Genomic DNA, 16,904 nt, shown 5'->3' with positions numbered 1-16,904 from the left:
TTAAAATTGCCATGCAAGCTTTATTTGACCCACATGTGTATTATAACATAGTCTAATTATATGATCCCTTTTTTTTCCACAGGAATTCATTAATATTGTATATAACAGTGGCAGACATCCCTATCACTATATAAATATTGAAGAATAATCTTGATAGTAGAATGGCTAAAGCTGTATTTGGTGATAGATGCTTACTTGCAGTTAGAGCTGGCTGGGATTTTTTTTTTTTTATTTTGAAACTTTGGAAAATGCTGATTTGTCAAACATAAAAATATTTTTTTAAAATTGTCAGTTTCAACAAATTTCTCATTTTTTGCAGGAGAGGAATTAAGATTTCAAAATTGTCAATGCTGTGTTTTGATGTTTTCAAAATGAAAAAAAGTTCATTTTTTCGAGACATCTGAAACCCCCATCCCCATTTTTGGTTCAACTATTTTTTGGTTCAAAAATTTGAGATATTTCACTTTTGGGGATAGGGAAAAAAATTTAGATCTCAAAATTTCTCATGGGATAGGAAAATTATTTCCTGCCCAACCCTACCTGCAGTTAATGGCATTTCCTCAATTGTTGCTCTTTTTAGCTGTATATCCATCTGCCTAGTTCAGTTCACTGGTTCCTGTGTGGATCTCAGATGCAACAATTCAAAAGCTGAGATTTTAACAAGTGTAAATGACATCTCCTGAAATTCTTTTATCATGAAAACTCGTTTATCTTTTCTATCAGTTTGCCACTAGAATCTGTGTGCATCCCTCTTTTTTTCTGCTTTCTTAGCTCTCCAAAGACTATTGTAGTTGAAGTCTGTTGTGCATTTTCAGGGTCATTGTCATTTTCATTCTGTAGTGCTGTGTGCCCATTAAGTTGTTCTGGAGTGAAAGTCTATCTTCAGATCTGTCTGAATAACTCATAAATCAGTGGAAGTTGTCTGATATCAACTGGCCCATCAACAAGCTTAGGTGTGAAATTAGATGTAGCTTTCTAACCATCAGAGGAGTGAAATTCTGGAACAGCCTTCCAAGGGGATCAGTGGGGGCAAAAGAATTAATTGGCTTCAAGACTGAGCTTCTGGCCTTAAAGTCAGAGTCTGAACCTCTCCATTAGATGAAAGCAGCCTAAGTGTTCTTGGATGTGGTCACCAAATTTGAATTTCTTTGGCTTGCAGGTTGGATATGTCTGGAATTCACTCACACCACTGTTTCCCAAACTTGGGACGCCGCTTGTTGAGGGAAAGCCCCTGGCGGGCCGGGCCGGTTTGTTTACCTGCCGCATCCGCAGGTTTGGTGAACCGCGGCCAGTGGGAACCATGATTGGCCGAATCTGCGGATGCGGCAGGTAAACAAACCAGCCCGGTCTGCCAGGGGCTTTCTCTGAACAAGCGGCGTCCCAAGTTTGGGAAACACTGACTTACACTCATTGGTCTGTTTTCCCCAGCACAAAAGGGACTCTCTGCCACAGCCAGAGTCTTTCAGCCCCTTTCTCCAGGACACCATTTATTCTTCAAACATGAAACTTAAGCAAAACATGAAAATGTTATCTGCCCACCAAGGGCTACAGTACTCTGCCCACCAAGGGCTACAGTTCCCAGAGGCTTTTCCCCATGCCTCTCTGAATGCTGAAAGGAGGGCACACTTTTCTCTTTGATCTCCCTGCTTTAAGCCCTGATGAAAGAACATGTCCACCTGCTGCAGGTGCTCTCCAACTCAGATGTTTGTAGAAAGTACCTGACCCCTTCCCAGCTGTCCCTGGTGATTGAACAGGACTGGTTGGCTTCAGGGCCTTTTGGCCCTTAAAGGGGCAGATGATCCCTGTTACAGTCTGAAAGATCTAAAATAAGTTGCCTTTCAGAGAATACTACAAGGCTTTTCAGTTTCATCAGGGATTTTACTGAAGGGGGTGGTGATGGGCTGTATCCTGGGGTTGAATCTCAGCTTATATTTATCAATTTAATGTTATTCACTTTTGTTATATATCAATGCTCTGAAACAATATGAACTAAAATTATCTGGTAGCAGAATTTGGCCTTGTATTTTTTTATCAGATTTACTTGTTTATTTTGTGTTTGATTTTTAAAGTGGTTTATATAGTACTTTATTTGCTCTCATGGGAATAGGCAAGGATACACCATATATACCATGGCATATAGTTTGTTTGTTTTTTAATTTCATGAGTGCAGTGCTTCTTATGATGACTGGTATGCTTTTAGGTCCTCTGTCAAGCAAGCCTTTTGTCAACACACCTCTTTATCTGGCCCCACCATGTTGGAGGTGCTATTCTTTGGAAAAGCACGGTGGGAGATAATGGTTATCCTGGCTGCAGGAACTCGTTGTTCAGTTAAAACAATGAGGAGTCCTTGTGGGACCTTAGAGTAACAAATGTATTTGGGCATAAGCTTTTGTGGGCTAGAACCCACTTCATCGGACGCATGGAGTGAAAAATACAGTAAGCAGGTATAAATATACAGCACATGAAAAGATGGGAGTTGCCTTACCAAGTGGAGGGGGGGGGGGTCAGTGCAACGAGACCAATTCAGTCATGGTGCATGTGGCCCATTCCCAACAGTTGACAAGCAGGTGCGAGTATCAACAGACGGAAAAATATTTTTTGTAGTGACCCAGCCACTTCCAGTCTTTATTCAGGCCTAATTTGATGGTGTCCAGTTTGTGCAAAAAGAAGTCCTTTAGCACTGTCCCCCACTTTGTAAGGCAACTTCTATCTTTTCACTTGCTGTATATTTATACCTACTTACTGTATTTTTCACTCCATGTATCTGATGAAGTGGGTTATAGCCCAGGAAAGCTTATGCACAAATAAATTTATTAGTCTCTAAGGTGCCTGAAGGATTCATCGTTGTTTTTGCTGATACAAACTAACACTGCTACCCCTCTGAATATTGTTCAGTTAGTGTGTATATAAATTTGAAATTACTAGCAGCATCTTTGTGTGTTTTATGTCTCCCTGCATGGCTTCTATTTCATTCTTAACTTTCCTTGTTTCTTTAAGTAATAAGTTTAGTATTTTAGTAACTATCCAGAACTAAGTCAACAATGAAGAAAGAGTAACATTTACGGTGATTTTTTAAAAAAACATGGATGATCGTTTCTATATTGAGGGACTGTAGGATAACAGCTAATGCACACTTTCCAAAAAAACAAAGAAACAAAAAAACACTTTGTCTCTGAAATACTTTTAAATGAGGCTACTTCCCTCTTCAAAACTGTAGAATTAATAAGCCATTAATGATCTAGATGCTTTGAGATGTTTTACTATATGTCCAATGAATGAAAGAACTCTTCATGGTGAGCTTACAAAGGAGTTAAAAGTATAGAGAAACAGTTTTATTGTTGAATGGGATTAGGATAGCCAATTTTCTAATTGCACAAACCCAAACATGCCTGCCCCTTTTCTGAGGCCCCGCCCCGCTAGCTCCATCCCCCCTTCCTCCATCCGTCACTCGCTCTCCCTCACCCTCACTCACTTTCACCAGGCTGGGGCTGGGGCAGGGGGCTGGGGTGTGGGAGTGGGAGGGCTCTGGCTACGGGTGCGGGCTCTGGGGTGGGGCTGGGGATGAGGGGTTTGGGGTGTGGGGGAGGGCTCTGGGCTGGGGCAGGAGGTTGGGGTGCAGGTGGTATGGGCTCTGGGGTGGAGGTGCAGGCTCTGGGTGGGGCCAGAAATGAGGGGTTCAGAGTGCAGTAGAGGGATCTGGGCTGAGGCAAGGGGTTGGGGTACAGGGGGTGTGCAGGCTCTGGGATGGGGCTGGGGATAAGGGGTTTGGGGTGAAGGAAGGGGCTCCAGGCTGGGGCAGGGGTGCAGGGGGGGATGGGAACTCCAGCTGGCAGTGTGGGCTCTGGGGTGGGGCTGGGAATGAGGGGTTTGGGGTGCAGAGAGGCTCCAGACTGGGGCCAAGGAGTTCGGAGTGTATGTGTGTCAGGGGGTGAGGGCTCTGGCTGGGGGTGTGGGCTTTGGAGTGGGGCGGGGGATGAGGGGTTGGGGTGCCAGAGAGGGTTTGGGGTGCAGGGTCCCAGCGGCACTTACACATCTCCTGGGAAGCAGCCGTCGGGTCCCTGCAGCCCTTACATGCATGGGCGGCCAGTGAGGCTCCATTGGCACTGCCCCCGCAGCTCCATTGGTCGTGGTTCCCAGCCTATGGGAGCTGCGGAGCGGGCCCTCGGTGCATGGACAGAACACAGAGCCTGCCTGGCTGCCATGCATTTAGGGGTTGCAAGGACCTGGTGGCCACTTCTGGGAGCTGCGTGGAGCTAGGGCAGGCAGGGAGCCTGCCTTAGCCCCAGCCCTCTGCTGTGCTGCCGATCGGACATTTAACAGGGCCGACCAGGGCCAACAGGGTCCCTTTTTTTTACCAGGTGTTCCAGTCAAAAACCAGATGCCTGGCAACCCTAAATGAGACAGGAAAGTCTGCTAGCTATAAATATTTGAACATGAATTAGGAGTTGGGCAGGTAATACCATTCAAGGGATACTTATAACTCAAACCTTGCACTTGCTCCATCTGTGCTGCGTCTCATCACAAGTCTACATGTGAAACCCTTGTAACTCATTTCATTTTTCCCTCTTCTCATTTGTTTGATAAAGGAATGTGGAAGTACTCTCATTTTCACATTTAATACTTCTGTGATATTGCACCAATCAACACAATCCACCTGAGACCGCATTCCTTTTTAAAAGTTGTTTGCTCATTGTACTAGTTGGGTTACACCTAGCAGTGAGAGGAATATATGAAACCTTGTTCCAGTTGGTAGGGTATTTTTCCTATTTTTTAAAAGTTGCATGGTTTGCCTACAGTAGCTACCCATATGCAGCCCAGTCTCTAGCAATTTTATTCCAGAGTCTCAATGGAAAAATGTAAAGCGCACACATTTTTCAACTCTGTAGGAGGGGAAGCAATTTGAAATGGACACATCAAAGCTGATATACTGTAGTGCTATTTTTAGAATCGTTCACTTAAAAGCACATGCCATACACATGCTGTACACTGTAGAAAAGTTGAAATGAAACCAACAGATAACTCTGACTCTGTGGACTACGATCTTTTGTCGGATAATCTTTGGCTAGTGATTTCAGTGTCTTCATACTTTGTTTCTATGTCATAATATAATATCTTGTATTCACTGCTAGAACTTGCCTTTGATATTCAATAGGACTCGTGTTCCTAAATAATGTAGACACTTTGAAATATCCATCTCAGGTACCTAAATGAAGACTTAGGAATCTAAGTGTTTGTTTATACAGAGAGTTAGTGGCAAGCTGGAGTGCAAATCTACAGCTCTAGCCTGTTGTGCACTAAGGTGCTGCGTCAGGTGGATCGATTATAATCAAAGTGATTTTAAATCACAAGCCTCAATTTAAGTAATTGACTTTAATCAACTTTTCCATTTGTACTTCAGTTATTTTCTAAAGAAATGTGCATTCTCATTGGTAGATATAACTTGATAAAACATGTTGATTTACATTTTACAATTAAATAGAAACTTTACACTGCATCTGGTATCCTATATATATTTTATTTAAGGAATTATGTAGCTTAATAGTTTCAGATTCTTAATTGTACATTTTTAGTGTTAGAAAATGGTTAATGATATATTGCTTATTTACTAGATAATTAACTTTTTGCTCCTGATTTGTGTCAAACTGCACTAAGATGGTACCTGGAATTTAATTAAACACCCAAAGCAGCATATAACATTTTTTTTATTAAAACAATCTTAAATGTTTTTGGATGCATAAATTTATTTTATGAAAATGCTTCACATTTATAACAAATGATTTCGTAAATGAACAGAAGGATTAACTGTAGTCAGGAAATTAAACTGATTATTTCAGGTGGGCCTGGGAAAAAATTCAAATATGCCTATCTGAAAGTGACGGGAGCTCAAGCTCATACTTGCCTAAATCTCTTGATAATGTCACAACAATCTGCTAAATTACTTATACTGTCCTTCAGACTTTTCAAAGTAGTAGAACTCATCCCCTTCCTCCCTCTCTCCTTCCATCCCTCATTTTCATTCATTGACTGGAAGAGGGAAAAAAATACATGTATTTCTGCTTTTTCAGCTTGCAGTTGATTTCTCAATTTTGAATGGAGTCCAATTGAATAAAAAATTCTGTGCCCTATGTGACATTATCTGATTAGAAGATGACTATGTAGATCATTGTTACTACCATTATTACCTAATCACAACAAATCTTGTACAAAGTGTGTTAATTAAGGTATCTATGGAAAAGTTATGATGTGCTGAATATGATTATCCTGTTTGTATGCATGTATCATTTTTTGTAGCTGATGTTATGGATATTGACTATGTACCTGTATTTCAAATGTGTTTGCTCCTGTGGTTACCCCCACAAGGTATTTAGCCAGCATATCGTGAAGGGACTATTCAAGTTGAATGGCCAATCAAGGAATATTTAACTCACAATTGGCCATGGAAGACCCCCATCCACACCTGACGGACTTTCCTGTGAATGTTCTAACTAGAATATGGGTAATGGCCTCTGTTATGACTAAGTGAGCCAGGCATAGGCATTTGACTTGCCCACATGACTCCAAACTCCATCTTGTTACCTGTATTTTTCCATAAGCTTTGCAAAGGGCTTTGTTTGAAACAATGGGTTTCCTGCCAGATGGCAGAAACTATAAAAGGCCCTGGAAGTATCTTAAGTTTGCCTTTTTCCTGCTCAAACCTCTGGACTATGGACTTATACCAATGGGAGCATTCTAACCAAAGGACTGAGGGTCTTCCAATGATTTGGAAGCAATCAGAGACTTAACAAGCCAGCAGTTTATTCCATCACTGCTAGAAACCTGATCCAAGAACTTTGCAATTATTGTCTGTATTTGATTCCTTTAACAAATTTTAACTCTCACCTTTCTTTCTTTTTTATAAATAAACCTTTAGATATTAGATACTAAACAGGAAGATTATTGGGTAAGATCTAAGATACATATTGACCTGGGTATGTGGCTAGTCCTTTGGGATCAGAAGAACCCTTTGGTTGATGAAACTGGTTTTAAGTAACCACAAGTCTAGTGTTTTTGGTGGTAATACAAGGACTGGAATACTTAAGGAGACCATTTTTTCTGACTTCTTCTTAGCCAGTGTGATGAAACAGAAGTTTACTTTTGTTGCTGGGCTGGTATATCTTATGGGAAAATAACCACCAGTTTTGGGGTGTGCTTGCCCTATTTCTCAGCAGTTTGTCCTGAATTTGGTATTCAGTTGTGTCATAAATATAAAGGGAAGAGTAACCACCTTTCTGTATACAGAACTATAAAATCCCTCCTGGCCAGAGGCAAAACCCTTTCACCTGTAAAGGGTTAAGAAGTTAAGATAACCTCGCTGGCACCTGACCAAAATGACCAATGAGGAGACAAGATACTTTCAAAGCTGGGGGGACGGACAAAGGCTCTGTCTGTCTGTGTAATGCTTTTGCCGGGAACAGATCAGGAATGCTCTTCATAACTCCTTAAGAGTAAGTAATCTAGTTAGAAATGCGTTAGATTTCCTTTTGTTTAATGGCTGGTAAAATAGCTGTGCTGAATGGAATGTATATTCCTGTTTTTGTGTCTTTTTGTAACTTATGATTTTGCCTAGAAGGATTCTCTATGTTTTGAATCTGATTACTCTGTAAGGTATTTCCCTTCCTGATTTTCAAGAGGTGATTCTTTTACTTTTTCTTTAACTAAAATTCTTCTTTTAAGAACCTGATTGCTTTTTCATTGTTCTTAAGATCCAAGGGTTTGGGTCTGTATGCACCTATGCAAATTGGTGAGGATTTTTATCAAGCCTTCCCCAGGAAAGGGGGGTGTAGGGCTTGGGGGGATATTTTGTGGGGGAAGAGTCTCCAAGTGGGCTCTTTCCCTGTTCTTTGTTTAACACGCTTGGTGGTGGCAGCATAGGGTTCAAGGAAAAGACAAAGTTTATACCTTGAGGAAGTTTTTAACCTAAGCTGGTAAGAATAAGCTCAGGGGGTCTTTCATGCAGGTCCCCACCTCTGTACCCTAGAGTTCAGAGTGAGGAAGGAACCTTGACAAGTTGTAACTCATGGAGACATGGGTGTCACTATAGAAGAGGTTACTGCTGTCAAAAGTTGGTTTAGCACTTCAACAATCTGTGGTTCCATGTGCTTAGCTAGTGACCTCCCCTAGTTCAGTGATGTGACTTTCTTTAAAACATCACCACCAAACATGGTATTGCTTTGAATGGGTTACCTTTGGTCCGCAAATTTATTAAAGTTGGCATGTTTGCTGGATGATTATTAGTTGTCCATATCGTAAAAGCAGCAGCACCATCAGCAGTTAAATGTTTACCCTGGTTCTTTGGGTTTGGAATATTGACAAGAAAATAAGGTAGAGTAAGTACGGGGGGAGGGGTAGCTCAGTGGTTTGAGCATTGGCCTGCTAAACCCAGGGTTGTGAGTTCAATCCTTGAGGGGCCCATTTTGGGGATCTGGGGTAGAAATTGGGGATTGGTCCTGCTTTGAGCAGGGGGGTGGACTAGATGACCTCCTGAGGTCCCTTCCAACCCTGATATTCTATGATCCATTTGCTTTACAGTCTGCCAACTTTGTAGTTAGGTATTTCTTTCTTCAGTGTCTCTTGAAGTTCTTTACAAATGTCAATAGCATCAATCTTTCTTCAGTTTGTCCAAGTGTACAGAAATAGGTTTCAGTACATTCAGCATATTTTCTGCATTTCACTTTAGTCCAATGTTAACTTATTTGGCTGTGATAGTTCAGTCTTTTCTGTCACAATATTCTTCACAAGTTGTAATCAACATAGGTTACTTCTTAATAAATAGCACAAAACAACCAACCACCAAATTTTGTCATACATTTTGGAGGAGAATTTGTTTGGATCTGCTTTCTCTTTTCAGTGAAACTTAAGCAAAGTGGTGGTTGTGTAAGTATTTTGCAATTTCAACAATTGTTTTTTATTCCTGGAGTTTAAGTCTTTGGCTAAAAGATTCATTGAATGATCACTGCATCCATATGTTATACGTCTCAGGTTTCCTTCGCTGTCTCCTTCTGGAGTTCTTTTTACCTTTACTACATTTGGAGCATTGTCTGTGACAAACCTACATATTCCTATTCTGTTTTGAACGCAAACATTTTGAAATTCATAAATAATCCACAAAAACACAAATATAAATCTAAATTATTTACTAGCATGCTGAGGCATGGAGGCAATCCATAAGAATGGTGCAAAAATAAATTTACTAACCTGTTGATGCAGACTGTTCAGACATATTCATGTCCATATTGTCATCTTCAAAGTCCTTGCCTTCTGAGGAGCATTTTGCATAATGTTTCATTCTGACAACCAGCCAGGCATTCCATCTTTGTTGCACTGTTTATATTTGACACATATTTCTTATTTTTTAACCCAGAGGTACAGGAATAAAAAAAATCCAAATGGGGTCATTTTTATGATCTGCAGCCATGGCAGTTTTTCCTCCCATTCCCAGGTGTTGGAATCAACATTAGAGGCTGCTCTCTGAAGAATGTTGTCAATTTACCTCACAGTGTCCTGCTTTGACACCAGTGTTGCTCATTTCTGGTTGTACATGTAGCTTCTTCTCCCTTGTTACAACCCACCCCACCCCACCCCACCCTCACCCCAAGAAAAATAGAAGAACATACAACAATACAAAACTAATGTAATCCACTGCCTTTTGCACTGAAGGGAGGCAGCTGAGAAAGTAATGGATTTCTGTTTGCTCATGTCTGTCTGTGTAAACCTGGAAGAGGACAGAACAAGGTCATTTACCTGAAGTGCCTAGAACTGTCCATAAGCAAGGGCTATGGACACCGAGCAGATGAGTATATTTCCATCACCTGGAAAGTAAGTTTCTGTGGTGGGAGAGTCATAAATTGCTCATTTCTCAAATTATGAATAATCAGAGCTCTGGTAGGAAGAAGCTATAAAATAGGGGTATGAGATTGTACAAGTGGGCTCAGTGGATGATCCTTATGAGGTACATGGTGGTGTCTCTTGGTATCTGAGAACAAGTGCTGCTCAGAGGTAGTAAAAAGAACCATTTAATTTCTAACTATACTCTAGAACAACATAGTGGTTTGTGCCTTTTAAGAGGCCTAGAAGCAATTATCACAAGGAAGTGTAGTCTCCTGAATCTAGTTGAGCCAGAGGGAAATGCATGAAAGACATGTTTGTTGTAACATTGTGAGCTATTTCTCTGTGTTAGCTGCCTCCATATCTATAAGGAGTACAGGAGTTGACGGGAGAGTGCTCGGGGGTCGATTTATCACGTCGAGACTAGACGCGATAAATTGATCCCCGGGGATCGATCACTGCCCGCCGATCTGGCCGGTAGTGAAGACATACCCTGAGTCAGCTAACATCAAAGAGAGAAGCATTAGGTGGGGCCTCAATTTCCTATGTTTAATGGAGACATCACAGTAAGTCGATCTAAGTACGTCAACTTCAGCTATGTTATTCACATAGCTGAAGTTGTGTAACTAAGATCGATTTCCCCCCCCCATAGTGTAGACTAGGGTTCAATGTTGCTGTCAGTCTGTTTGTGAATTGAGAATTTATCTGCATGAAGGATTGATTAATAATGGTGTGATATAGTTCTAGCATAGTTTAATTTGTGTCTGATGTAGTGACAACTAAATTTACAATACTAGATCAAAGCTAATGCTGAACTTCTTGACCTGAACAGAACTGGACACAAGGGAATTGTGACTTGATGGATAAATCACTTAGTTTTATCCTAATTGCTATTGTGGTTTGAAGAACTCAGCCTTTCGAAGGAGGTGAAATAAGCTGAGTTCCCAATAGGCAGTAGTCTGTGTAACAAAACTAAGAAAGTAATCATACATAATTTGGTGTGCTTGACAGTTATTTGCTGAGAAAAATCCCTGAACTGAGCTAGTGTGGAAACTGAATTTTTCTTCTCTCCCTAGAGGCTACCAGAGGAGGTCACTGGCAGAACAATGTTCGGAATCTGCAATGCAAGCTTCCTGACTTATGTATGAACTTTAAGAGAAAATGAAGATACAATTTTAAGCAGTGGCAGTTGGAAAAACAACTTATCTAAATTTAGGAATTCTAATCCCAGTACAACTCAAGATATATTTCTAGATTGCAAAACCTTGTATCAGTTTTGCCTGAATCTTAAGATGACTGTACATTTATTGGGGAACATATTTTATTTTGCCACCAACTCAGTGTGAAGATTGCTGAAATGTGCAACCGCTGATATACCACCTCCCTGAATTTTCAGAATGTTTCACAAGGTTTTAGTTGCCTGACTCTATTGGAACCAGATTTAAGAAGAGCTGCATAGTTAAAACTTTTTGTAACTTCTTGAAAATCTCAGACTTTAAAGAAACCTTTGTAAATTTGGAAGATTTAGTGCTGACAGAAGATATTAGGAAAATAATGCCTTCTCTTCCATTGTCACTTAGAAAGTATGGCCCAGATTATCTCATGTGCCAAGGCTCACTTGGTGCAAGAGATGGGAAGTGGAACTGTCATGTTGCAATGGGACATCTCCATAATTTTCACAGTGCGTCTGGACCTGGTCCATCTGCATAACTTAGAGAATCTTACGGTATAGCTAGACTGCAATTAGACACCCGTGGCTGGCCCATGCCAGTTGACTCTGGCTTGTGGGGCTTAGGCTAAGGGCCTGTTAAATTGCAGTGTAGACTTTGGGGCTTGGGCTGGAGTCTGGTAGTACGATGCTGTGAGGTGGGGGGAGGTTCTCAGAACTCAGGCAGTAGCCTGAGCCCAAATGCCTAACCCACAGTTAAACATCCCCTTAACCCAAGCCCCTTAGTCCGAGCCAGCTGGCATGGGCCAGATGAGAATTTTTAATTGCCGAGTAGACATACCCTTAGAGCAGCAGTGGGCAACCTGTGGCCTGTCAGGGTAATCCGTTGGTAGGCCACCAGATAGTTTGTTTACATTTTCATGGCCGCCCGCAGCTCCCAGTGGCCGTGGTTTGCCATTCCCGGACAATGGGAGCTGCGGGAAGAATCACGGGCCACAGGGATGTGCTGGCCACCACTTACTGCAGCTCCCATTGGCCAGGAATGGCAAACCGCGGCCACTGGGAGCTGTGGGCGGCCATGCACATGTAAACAAACTGTGGCAGCCTGCCAGCAGATTACCCTGACAGGCCACAGTTGCCCACCACTGCCTTAGTCTGGTCAGAATTTCAGAAGAGCTCTGTCCAACCCCTATGTGGCTGTTGAGAGCTCTCCTTTGCAGGGATAATAATCACATGGTTAGTTAAGACCTGACTCTTCAGTTTAGCGCCACCTGTCTTAAGCTGTACAGAGTGGCCAAAAGAGGGAAGGCGAATCTAGCCTAATGACTTCTTCTACTTATGCAGTGGTGAATAATTAATGCAGAATGCCATAAGATTGTTTACATAGTCTGCTGAACTGAAGAATAGATCTTGTGCTTCTTGTGTTGGTCTGTTTGTGGTGGTAAACACAAATCACACACATATCTCAGTGGCTGAACAGAATACAGTATGCTAATATTTTGTGTATATTGGATAATCCAGTGGCACTTTGCTTTATCTTCCAAATGCCTTTTTAGGGAAGATATGTTGGCATATTGGAAAGATATTATCTTTTTAATGAACAGGATGTTAGGAAGGAAATACTTGACTGTGGTTTGGGTATTTTTGGGTATGTTACGAGTGGCTGTTTGGGTATGTTACGAGTGCAGAAATGGGTCAACAATCCAAATGTTTTAATTTTTGGAACCAATTATTTTATACAATTCAGATGCAGGGATGAAGATGTTTCCAAGCATCTTTAAACTAGGTGGGTGACTTTTGTGTTGGACAATGCATGAGGAGTCACTTGACATTTTAATGATCAGTAGTTCTTTGTCGATGGCTCAATCATCAGTGGAAAGGACATTCTCATAATCAACCATACATATGGGGGCGGGGAAGGGAAGTTTTGTGTGTATTTTTATTCTTTTTTATAAAGAATATACTCATCTTAAAATAATATTTATTTTTCTAAACCTCTAAGATAAAAGGAGCAGCAATGGATCTCATAGCTACTTGTTTTACTAAACCTACTTTATACTACTTTATACAGCATACTATGCTGTTTCTCTTAGAGGTTTAAAATAAATTTTATTATATTTATTTAAAAAAAAAAACTATTTTTAAAGAGGAAAATGTTGAATTATATTCCTTAATAAATAAAGACTCCGAGACCAGCAAGACTTTAGATTCATACAGTTACACATTGGATTGGAAAATGGGCAACAGTGTTCTGACTGTAAGAAGCTTGGGAGACCATATGAATCTAAAATGGAAGCAGAGATGGGAATAGACGTGAAAGAGAAGATTATCATTATTTTTGAGGTGGAAATAGGTATTGAAAACTGAAGATCAGGGTTCCAATAATAATAATAATTAGAATCCACAAATTGATAAATAATTCAGTAATTGGTATCTATAGATATATATCTTGTCTAATTTTATAATGGTTGACTGGTTTGAATTTATTAAATAGAGACTACAAATAAGTCACTGATTGGTTTCATTAGAAAATTATACAATTAGCACACAGCAAAAAAGGAAATAGTTTCCACAATTTCTGTGAGAACCCGATCCTGCAGTATGACAAGCTAATCCCAGCCTTGTCTTGGTTCTGATAATTGCTTAATGCTTGCTAATACTTACAGTAAGGTTGTGTATAATCCCATTAGTTCCTCTTTCTATATCATGGAAAAAATACATATTTGTCTGGTAATTTTATAAATTTTCAAGCACCTGACTGGACATCTGTTAGTTAATGCATTATTTATACATATTCCTGTTTATTGTGATTAACACATTGCTGGCTAAGGAAAACAACAGGGAACTGTGTTAACGGTCACTATAGGTTTCTCCTAATGATTTTAGCAAGTTGGTATTTTTTTCCCCTTTTAACACAACTCCCAAAGCATAGTTGGGGAAGTCTGTCTCCTAGGCAACAAAACACGGCTGATAAGATAGGGAATAGCTAGTTTGGAATCGGTGACCTTCCCAGCTTTTTTGGTTCCCGTCGCAAGCAGGGGATATATGACTTGTTGAGGAGAGGGAATTGTGACTTGGAATGCTTCAAAGTGAACACTTCCTTCTTTTGAATGATTTATGTGTACCTATGCAGCTTTAAAAAGTTGTAAGTCAAAATGTTCTGATAGATTAAACTAAAGACCTACCCAGGCAAATAACCAGAACCTCATAAATGTTACAGGAATTAATGATAATCTGAAATAATATCTTTTGCATAAAGGAGCATGTACAGCATGTAAGTTGTCAGAACGAATCACCAGCAGCAAGATGCTGCTGCTGCCGCTTTTAGACAGTGTCGTTGTAAGGAAGAATGCATGGAATTGTTTTTTTTGGAGGATTATTCCATTGGCTGGGGTGCCATCAGATATTTTATAAAAAAAATATTACAAAATTATCAAGGTAATATTTTTAATCATTTAGGTGTTATATATAATACAGTAGTAACCTTTTTGGTAGTTAGATTAAGATCAGGGTTGCCTTACTTTTGCTAAGTGAGGTCCTTCTTATTAAGGTCCTAGTCAAAAACTTCCTTAAGTTAATGAACAGACTCCCATTGACCACAGTGGGCTTTGGATCAGGACTGCACTCTTAAAACAGGACTTCATCTTTCTCCAACTGAATATTTATTTGCTAGACACAAACCATACACATAACAATGTCTACATGAAAAGGAACACTTCATATATTCAGAGAAAAAGGAAATACATTTTCATGGTGACTTAAAGCATGTATATGTAGTACATGTCCATTAAAATTGTGGGCCCAGATCTTTAGCAGTGGCTGGAGAGTGCAAAGTGCAAATCTGGAGCGCCTGTGTACTATTGAGAATACAGTTCTTGGGTTAAACTGAATGTGGCAAGGAATATTGGAACAAAGCAGCACAACTTTAGGATTTACACTTTAAAAACTTTCATAGGGACTTTTAGCAAAATTTAACAATTCATATTTGGCATTCATACATTTTTACTTTATCTGGGACAGAAAATGGAACAAACTACAAATTGAGATATACAAGACTTTACACTGGCATTATTGGTATAAAAATGTACCTACAGCATTTAAACCCTTTCAGTAGGTTTTCTACATGAAAAGGGAGTAGAGGTGGGGAAGTAGGGTTATTTTAGTCAGTGGTTGTCTGGATAGTCATCCCTTAAATGCACTATTAGTTTTAACTTTGAACCTTTTCTCTGCAGGGAGAACAATCTCTTTCAGACTGCTTTTTAACCTAAACTTTATTAGATTTTCACCTGGAAAGTGCACACATAGTTTAATCTCTTAAGATGAATGACACTGAGTTTGGTTTTTGTTTTGGGTTTGTTTTTTTAAAAAGCTGTAAAATATTTTAGGAACAAATAATGTGAACATGGAGGAAAGATTCTCTACCCCCCCCCCAGTTTTATTTAGCTAAAGTGTCTCTTTACCGAAGAAAATAAGTAATTAACGAGAGAATAACAAGTTGGCAATGTTGGTCTGAAAACCGCACCCACTATCAGGTAGCGATCCTGCTGAAATATTAAGTGTGCTTTGCTGACTCACTGTGGCAAGTGTCTTATTACTCCCATTTTAAGGGAGATGGGAATGGCAATTTAGAGAGAGCCAACCTATCATATGGGCTGAGAAGTCCGTCACAGCTAAGGGCCATTGAACCTTTTATTCTTTTATTCTTGAGGTAAAAAGTATTACAGAGAAAACATTAAAAAGAAGAACCTACACACATGCCAATAAGCTTACCAGAATTCACTCTAACAAGGATTCTAGCAGGAACAGTCCTTCAATCACCTCCCTCACCCCTCTAGAGGATTCCTTGTTGTTACAAGTACGACAGATTTCAGAGTGACAGCCATGTTAGTCTGTATTCGCAAAAAGAAAAGGAGTACTTGTGGCACCTTAGAGACGAACCAATTTATTTGAGCATAAGCTTTCGTGAGCTACAGCTCACTTATGCTCAAATAAATTGGTTTGTCTCTAAGGTGCCACAAGTACTCCTTTTCTTTTTAAGTACAACAGAGTTTCAGCTCAGAATGAACACCTAGTCCTATGAGGACTTGGTAGGGCCCAGTCCTTCCAACCCTACCCTCTGTGGACAGGGTGTCCTGCCTGTTTGCTGGAACAGGAAGAAGGTCATGAGACTGTTTAAAATCAGACTAATTATCCAAATCCCCTCTCTTTGTGTGTTGGTCCCTGGAGAACTAGAATATACAAACCTCTCTGGGGGCAGCTTCAAAAGGCTGATAACAGAGGAATTACATGAGCATTCCACTTCCTACTAGAGAATGTACATACAATGCCAGAACAACATTTACACGTTTGCATTTTTAAGACAACAGACCCCAAAGGTATTAACCCTAATTTATTAAGGTTTAATTTTTTTCAGTAATTTATTTTAATTCTATGAGGTCTGTTCAGGATATTGTTAGTCTCTCACCAAGTCCTTTGAAGGTATATTTACCTTTCAATGACGAGGTGTAACTGCAGCATGTTTAAGCTTTGATTGAGCTAGGTCACTGAAAATAGCCTTGTAGTTGCGGGGACATGGGCTAGCAGCATAAGTAGCCGCTCTGAGTACAGACCAGCATTCTGCTTGAGATTGTTCTTGGGCAGCTAGCTCAATTAAACCTAGCTCAAAGTCTACATGTGGTGCAGTTGCACCTCCCAACTGCAGTTCAACAGAGTGAGAGAAACCTTGGGAGTAGCCAAGTTTGGCAAGAAAGCTATCATGAAGCTTATATTCTACTTAAATTATTTCAGCGCTAGTTTGGAGACTGAAATCGTGGATAGACCTTGTGCTGGCCTTCTGCAGAAGGGTGAATTTTGCTACAAAACCTGGTCTCTG

At 40.3% G+C, this 16,904-nt stretch overlaps 1 protein-coding gene across 1 annotated transcript in view; it reads left to right on the top strand.

The window, feature by feature from the left end:
- NCAM2 (neural cell adhesion molecule 2) overlaps window positions 1-16,904 on the top strand; it is a 551,141-nt gene that overhangs the window by 145,926 nt on the left and 388,311 nt on the right. The window lies entirely within an intron of this gene.

The sequence above is a fragment of the Caretta caretta genome, chromosome 1 (assembly GCF_965140235.1).
Source record: "Caretta caretta isolate rCarCar2 chromosome 1, rCarCar1.hap1, whole genome shotgun sequence".
Classification (NCBI taxonomy): Eukaryota; Metazoa; Chordata; order Testudines; family Cheloniidae; genus Caretta; species Caretta caretta.
Note: the sequence above shows the minus strand (reverse complement) of the source record. Positions and strands in the feature narration are given on the sequence as shown.